The sequence below is a fragment of the Furipterus horrens genome, unplaced genomic scaffold, assembly GCF_987537825.1.
Source record: "Furipterus horrens unplaced genomic scaffold, mFurHor1.1.pri manual_scaffold_3, whole genome shotgun sequence".
Lineage (NCBI taxonomy): Eukaryota > Metazoa > Chordata > Mammalia > Chiroptera > Furipteridae > Furipterus > Furipterus horrens.
Window position 1 is genome coordinate 81,897,528 of NW_028327173.1, and position 7,746 is coordinate 81,905,273.

The window sequence follows — 7,746 nt, forward strand, 5'->3', positions numbered from 1 at the left end:
TCCTGGGTATTTTATTTTTCTTGTTGCTATGGTAAATGGGACTTTTCTTTCAGTTTCTATCTCTGAGTTTTATTGTTGGTGTATAAAAATGCCTTCGATTTCTTAATATTGACTTTGTATCCTGCTATTTTGCCGAATTCACTTATTAGGTTGAGTAGTTTTTTTGTGGAGTCTATAGGGTTTTCTATGTATGCTATCATGTCATCTGCAAATAATGATCGTTTTACTTCCTCTTTTCCAATTTGGATGCCTTTTATTTCTCTTTCTTGTCTGATTGCTGTGGCTAGAACTTCCAAGACAACGTTGAATAGGAGTGGAGAGAGCAGACATCCTTGTCTTGTTCCTGATCTCAGGGGGAATGCTCTCAGTTTTTGCCCATTGAGTATGATGTTGGCTTCAGGTTTCTCGTATATGGCCTTTATTATGTTGAGGTATGCTCCCTCTATTCCCATTTTGCTGAGAGTTTTTATCATAAATGGGTGTTGTACTTTATCAAATGCTTTTTCTGCATCTATTGATATGATCATGTGGTTTTTATCTTTCATTTTGTTTATGTGTTGTATTACATTTATTGATTTACGAATATTAAACCATCCTTGCATCCCTGGGATGAATCCCACTTGATCCTGGTGTATGATCTTTCTAATGTGTTGCTGGATCCGGTTTGCCAATATTTTGTTGAGGATTTTAGCATCTATGTTCATCAGCGATATTGGCCTGTAGTTTTCTTTCTTTGTTGTGTCTTGACCTGGTTTTGGAATTAGGGTTATACTGGCTTCATAGAACGAGTTTGGGAGTCTTCCCTCTTCTTGTAGGAGTTAGTTCCTTCCTAAATGTTTTGTAGAATTCACTTGTGAAGCTACCCGGTCCAGGGCTTTTGTGTGCTGGGAGTTTTTTGATTACTGCTTCAATTTCACTAGCTGTTATTGGTCTATTCAGACTTTCTGCTTCTTCTTGATTCAGTTTGGGAAGACTATAGGTTTCCAGGAATTTGTTCATTTCCTCTAGGTTGTCAAATTTCTTGCCATACAGTTGTTCGTAATAATTTCTTACAATCCTTTGTATTTCTGTTGTATCAGTTGTGATTTCTCCTCTTTTGTTTCTGATTTTATTTATTTGGGTCCTCTCTCTTTTTTTCTTGAAGAGCCTGGTTAAAGGCTTGTCAATTTTGTTTATTTTTTTCAAAGAACCAGCTCCTAGTTTTGTTGATCTTTTGAATTGTTAGTTTAGTCTCTATGTCATTTAATTGTGCTCTGATCCTGATGATTTCCTTCCTTCTACTTGATCTGGGCTTTGCTTGTTGTTCTTCCTCTAGTTCTTGTAGTCATAGGGCTAAAATTTTTATTTGAGATTCTTCCAGCTTTTTAAGATAGGCCTGTATTACTATGAACTTTCCTCTCAGGACTGCTTTCGCTGTATCCCATAGGTTTTGGATTGTTGTGTGTTCATTATCATTAGTTTCCAGAAACTTTTTGATTTCTTCCTTGAAGTCATTGTTAACCCATTCATTATTTAATAGCATGTTATTCATTCTCCATGAGTTTGAATGTTTTTGAGTTTTTTCCTTGAGGTTAATTTCCAATTTTAAGCCATTGTGATCTGAGAAGATGCTTGATATAATTTCAATTTTCTTGAATTTGCTAAGGCTTGTTTTGTGTCCTACCATGTGGTCTACCTTTGAAAATGTTCCATGTGCACTTGCGAAGAATGTATATTTTGCTTCTTTGGGGTGAAAACTTCTATATATATCGACTAAGTCCATTTGATCTGGAGTGTTGTTCAGTGCCTCAATATCTTTGGTGTTTCTTTGCTTCGAAGTTCTGTCCATTGTTGACAATGGGGTGTTAAAGTCCCCTACTATGAGTGTGTTGCTGTCTATATCTTTCTTGGAGTCTTTCAAAATTTTCCTTATATATTTGGGTGCTCCTAAGTTGGGTGCATATATATTTATAAGGGTTATATCTTCTTGATGGATTTTTCCCTGAAGTATTATGAAATGCCCTTCTTTGTCTCTTTTTATGGACTTTGCTGTGAAATCTGCTTTGTCTGATATAAGTATTGCTACCCCAGCTTTTTTTTCATGTCCATTTGCTTGAAATACTTTTTCCCATTCCTTTACTTTTAGTCTGTGTAGATCTTTTGTTCTAAGGTGGGTCTCTTGTAGACAGCATATATGTGGGTCATTCTTTCTAATCCATTCAGTTACCCTATGTCTTTTAATTGGAGCGTTTAATCCATTTACATTTAAGGTTATTACCGATAAGTACTTATTCATTGTCATTTTTCCCCTTTGTACTCGTGTTCTTCTCTGTCTCTCTCTGTTTCTTTATCTTCTTAAAGGAGACCCTTTAGCAACTCTTGCATTGCTGGTTTGGTGGAGATGTATTCTTTTAGACTTCTTTTGTCTTGGAAGCTCCTTATTTCACCCTCCATTTTGAATGAGAGCTTTGCTGGGTAGAGTATTCTAGGTTGTAGGCCTTTGTTTTTCATTGCTTGGAATATTTTTTGCCATTCCCTTCTGGCTTGTATTGTTTCTGCTGAGAAATCTGATGATAGCCTTATTGGAGCTCCCTTGTATGTTATTAGTTGTTTCTCTCTTGCTGCTTTTAGGATTCTCTCTTTGTCTTTGAATGTTGCCATTTTAATTATGATGTGTCTTGAGGTGGGCCTGTTGGGGTTCATCTTCATTGGGACCCTCTGTGTTTCCTGGACTTTCGTGACTCTTTCTCTCCGCATGTTAGGGAAGTTTTCTGTCATTAGTTTTTCAAAGAGGTTTTCTATCCCTTGCTCTTCTTCTTCTTCTGGAATTCCTATGATATGGATATTATTACGTTTCATGTTGTCCTGCAGCTGTCTTACGACCTCTTCAGTCTTGTTCAGTCTTTTTTCATTTTGTTGCACTGTCTGGGAGTTTTTGGTACGTTGTCCTCCATCTTGCTGATCCAATCTTCTGCCTCCTCTAGCCTGCTTTTAATTCCTTCTACTGTGTTCTTCAATTCAGAGATCGTATTCTTCATTTCCTCCCGGCTCTTATTGATAGCTTCTATGTCCTTTTTCATGCTCGTGTAATTCTCTGTAAGTTCCTTGTAGTTTCCCTGGAGTTCTTTGTAGTTTCCGCTGAGCTCATTCAGCTTCTCCATAATCCATGTTTTGAATTCCGTATCTGATATTTTGCTCCCCTCTATTTCATTTAGCACTCTCTCTGGGGATTCTATCTTTCCTTTTGATTGGGGGGTTGTTTCTCTGTCTCCCCATTTTTGTGATTCCTATTGTTTGTTGGTGCTTTTTAGAATGATCTGCACTTCCTGGATCTGCCTCTGGTAGTATCCACCACTGCACTTTTTACAATCTCCACAATAGCATGCACAAGGATGCTGCTGCTGAGAAAATACTTTCTTTTTAAACTTTGTATAGTTTTATTATAGATCTCATAATCTAGAGGATTAAACATGACTTAGAGGAATATTGCCACAGCCATCAGTTGAAGAATACATATATAAAAGTTTATAGATTATGAAGCAAATTCTTACCCTTAGATGTAATGATGAACACACTGAAAAACTGACTGATAACCTAGTTCTCTACATGTGTCTTTGGTTAGATGCGACAAATGGTATCTTTAAATGAAAAGTGAAATAAAACTGGGAAGTGCTGTTCACTGTATTTTGAAAGGACTCGAGAGCCCCCACATTTTCCATGTTAAATAATAGTAATAAGGGAAAATGTTCCTAACCTAGAGGAATGGACAAACCAAATAAAATTACATTGATTTGTGCTAAATGCAATTAAACCAATGGTATATAGATTATTAGAAGAGCATATCATAGGGGTTCCTAATCCACCCCAGGGAGGGTTCAGTTAAGGAATTAATGAGAAGGTATTACTTGATTATTGAAGAGTTGCTACAGTTTTCATGAAAAATAGGAGGAGGATATAGTAGAATGCCATGGTGGAAAAGAGAACTGCTGTTAAAGCCTGCTGTTTTATGTATATATGCAATCTTGGATTAATTACCTCACCACTCAGAGCTCTGATTAGCTCATCTGTAAAATGGAAATGAGAATACCTTGCTTGTTGGAGGGTTGTGAGGACTAAATACATTACTGAAGTAGTATTGTTAGGGGTCATGGGGGATGGCTCTGGAATCAGATGATGTACTGGCTTAAATAGTGCACCTCCAAAATTCATGTCTACTCAGAAACTCAGACTGTGACCTTATTTAGAAATGAGACCTTTGTGGATGTGATCAGTTAAAACAAGGTCATATGCTCTAATAATAATTTTAAAAACTAGAAAATAATAAGTGTTGACCAGGATGTGGAGAGATTGGAACTTTGTGCATTGCTGGTGGGAATGTAAAATGGTGTAGCTGCTATGGAAAATGGTATGATGGTTTCTGAAAAAGTTAAACATAGAGTTACCCATATGACCCAGCAATTCCATTCTTAGTTATATACCTAAAATAATGAAAAACAGAAAGATAATTGCATACCTATGTTCATAACAGAATTATTCACAATAGCTAAAAGGTGAAAACAATCTGATAGTTCATCAACAGAGGGACAAATAAACAAAATGTCTATATTCAGACAATGGAAATAATAAAAAGGAATGTGGTTTTTGATACATGCTCCATGGATGAAACCTGAAAGCATTATGCTAAGTAAATGAGCTAGACACAAAGAGACAAGTATTGTATGATTCCAGTGGTATGAGGCACTTATAATAGGCAAATTCACAGAGATAGAAAGTAGTGTAGAGATTACCAGGGGCAGGGAAGAGGGGAGAGTTAGGAGTTATTGCTTCATGGGCATGTAGTTTATGTTTTGGGTGATAAAAGGGCTTTGGAAATAGGTAGTGGTGATGGTTGCACAATGTTGTGAATGTAATTAATGCCATTGAATTAAACATTTAAAATGGTTAAAATGACCAATTTTGTCCTCCCTGATCCACAGTTTCACTTTCCATGGTTTCAGTTACCCATGGTCAACCCCAGTCTGAAAATATCAAATGGAAAATTCCAGAAATAAACAATTTATAAGTCTGAAATCACAGGCTGTTCTGAGTAGTGTGAGGGAATCTTGTGCCATCCCGCTCTATCCCACCCAGAAAGTAAATCATCTTTTGTTCAGCATCTCCACGCTGTATATACCTGCCTATTAGTCACTCAGATGGCCTGTCACTGTATTGTGGTGCTTGTGTTCAAGTAACTCTTATTTTCCTTAATAATGGCCCAAAGTGAAACAGTAGCGGTACTGACAATTCAGATACAGCAAAGAGAAGCTGTAAAGTGCTTCCTTTAAGTGGAAAGATATGTACAGATAGGAAAAATCATAGTCTATATAGGCTTCACTACTGTTCATGGTTTCAGGCACCCACTAGGGGTCTTGGAATATATGTCCCACAGATAAAAGGGGGACTACTGTATATACCTTATCAACATAAAAAGAGGTGAGGTTATTCTGGATTAGAGTGGGCCCTAATCCAATCACCGATGTCCTCATAGGAAGAGATGGAGATACGTAGAAAGAATGCCACATGAGTCAGAGACTGTGATGGGAGTGATATGTCTACAAGCCAAGGAATGCCATCATTGCCAGCAGCCACTAGAAGCTAGGAGAGGCATGGGACAGATGTTTCTCAGGCTTTCACAAGGAACCAACTGTGCCAACAATTTGATTTCTGATTTCTTGCCTCCAGAACAGTGAGAGAATACATTTCTGTCATTTAAAGCCATCCAGTTTGTGGTATTTTGTTATGGCAGCCCTAGGAAACAGGCATAGATGACCTAGGTCTAAACCTTAGCTCTGCCACTTATGTTTGTGAATTTAGGTAACAACTTCTCCTAGCCTCAGTTTCCTTGTCTGTGAAAATGAAGAAAATGATACCTACCTCACTGGTTTATTAGGAAGCTCAAATGAGATGTAAGTATAAACTTAATGTAGTGACTGGTGTATAGTAATTGCTCAATAAATGTGAGTTACTAATAACAATTATGATAGTAAGTAGCAACGCAGAGAAATGAGAATTTAATCTCAGGAGAGGCTGGCTTGGCAGTCCCTATGCCAATACAATTGGTTTGAAAATAAAAAAGATTTAAAAAAAATTTTTTTTCCCATTCTCATCACAGAAAAAAATGTCAGGAAAATGTGTGTTATTTGAGCTGGCATCACTGAAATGAACATGAAAGTCGAATTATTTGTTTCTCACGCTCTGAGAGGCTTACATTAATTGACCAACTTATCATCTTCCTTATAACCACCTCCCTGTCTTGCTGATACACCTCCCCCAACACCCATGCAGGCTGTCACGTTTAGAAGAGAGCTGCTTCCTCACAGGTGTGCTCTTTTTTGACCAGCATCACAAAGGAAGGTGCCTCAGTTGCACAAGTGTGTATTGACTGTCCAGGTGCTCTACACAAATTACAGACACTGCTTGAACACCAACAAAGCCAGAATTGCTTGGTGTAAAATTAAACGGGGAGTGTATTTGATTTCATTTGGTGATAAATGAGAAAAAAATACCCATTTTTCAAAGAGCAGTCTAACATTCTTGATGTACTATAAAAATGGAGCTAAATCCATGGGTAAGTGGGAGGCTTTGGGAATAAATCAGTGGGATAGCGACAGCAGTTGTCTATTGCCTCTGGTTAGATTAGCTGTGATCTCCTCCAACACACTCACTGTCATCGTCAGCATTAACACCTCTGCCTCTTGCAGGTGCTGTGTTGGGATGGTTAAATGTGTGTACTCCCTGGCACTTGCAAAAATTTACATAGAGGACTCCACAGGTCTGTCCAGGCTCGGCTTCTTTTCTTAGTAGTCTCTTTCATTAGTGGGCTCTATGATGTGCAAGGGGTTTCAACACAGGTCATCTAACATGGTTGTCAAAATAGCCTTGGAGCTATGATAGGACTGGCCTTATCCTCCTCACAGTGCATGCAAAGACTCTGCATCTCAGAAGGGTTAAGTGATTTGTTAAGTTCAAAGTGCTAGTAGTGGTTGTCCAGTATGTCCAGCAACAAGGTGGACTTGCCACAGTCAGAGTCCCAGAGGCCAGAGGTAGGTAACATTAATCTGTCCTGAAGGACAGTTGGCAGATAGAGGCACCAGGTACATGCTCCCAGTGGTGAACAGTGGAGGCTCAGATCTGGGCCCAGGGCAAGGAAAGGTGAGAGCTGGCAGGTCAGAGTGACCACCTAGGCAGGGGTGGTATAGGGAAGAGAACGGAACTGGAAGGAGAGCTTGGAAGGCAGTGATAATTCCTAAGTCCTGTCCTGGACACTAGAGGTGGAGGCTTTTACCTTCTCCCAGCATGGATTTGCAGGGGCAGGTTGAGCCCACTGCAAAGGGATGACTGGTGGTGCCAAAGTCTGGGCCCCCTGACCCATTAAGTTCTGCACACCTGACATCCTGCTAGGTCCTCAGCACAGGTCTATTGCCCTCTCTAGGAGTTCTCCAGACTTAGAGTCTCTACCACATCTTTGAGCACATTATTGGATATTGTATACTGAATTGCTTGCTAACTGTGCCACAGACACCATACCTTAATCTTCTTCTCCCTCTCATTGCTCTTTGGATAAAACAAACTCCCAAAAATGCTCACAAGGCCCCAGCTTTTCCCTCTGGCTGCCTCTGGCCACTGTACCTGCCTCCTCTCCACTCCAGCTGTCCTGGCCTTCTTTCAGTTCCTCTTGGCCTTGCTTGCTCATCTTTCATCTCTCAGTTTAAAAGTTACTTGTTCAGA